Below are 537 nucleotides of genomic sequence, written 5' to 3'. Positions count from 1 at the left end.
ACCTGAGTGACAACAAGTTCTGTTTATTAATATCTTTACTCCCGCGCCATCAGCTTCTGCTTCTTCAGCTTCTTCTGTGAAACCTGCAGAGACAAAGTCAGAGTCATTAAGCTGTCACCAGGTGTGTGTGTACAGGTGAAGCTGCACAGGTGAAGCTGCTCAGAGTTCAAACAGGTTGTTTTCATGGGTAATCCAAAGGTGTCCTAAGAAGTCATCAGTGCAGCCAGCAGAGGCAGACAGGTGAGTCGGTGCGTTCAGACACAGACGGATCATTACGCCCGGCATCACTTCAACATCACACCTCAACTCAAGCTTCTTCCTGTGTCAGACTCTCCAGGTAACGTGTCTATGGACATCAGGTCAGACTGAACTGAATCCAGATGTTCGGCTCTAAAAACATCTGCTTCTTGAAAGTGTTAAGTCTCAAGGAAGAAACAGACGAGCTGGATGATTTTACAACGGCTGCAGGGAAAGACTTTACTTTGTTGTGTGTGTGTGTGTGTGTGTGTGTGTGTGTGTGTGTGTGTGTGTGTGTGT

At 46.7% G+C, this 537-nt stretch overlaps 1 non-coding gene across 1 annotated transcript; it reads right to left on the bottom strand.

Moving 5' to 3' along the window:
• Positions 1 to 154: 154 nt before the first annotated feature.
• Positions 155 to 223, bottom strand: LOC111652717 (small nucleolar RNA SNORD58). Its single transcript, XR_002760621.1, has one exon. It is a non-coding gene; the product is annotated as a small nucleolar RNA SNORD58 (small nucleolar RNA).
• Between the last annotated feature and the right edge of the window lie 314 nt (positions 224 to 537).

This window comes from Seriola lalandi, unplaced genomic scaffold (assembly GCF_002814215.2).
Source record: "Seriola lalandi dorsalis isolate HSWRI2012SDOR001 ecotype SW California unplaced genomic scaffold, Sedor1 jcf7180002054061, whole genome shotgun sequence".
Lineage (NCBI taxonomy): Eukaryota > Metazoa > Chordata > Actinopteri > Carangiformes > Carangidae > Seriola > Seriola lalandi.
Note: the sequence above shows the minus strand (reverse complement) of the source record. Positions and strands in the feature narration are given on the sequence as shown.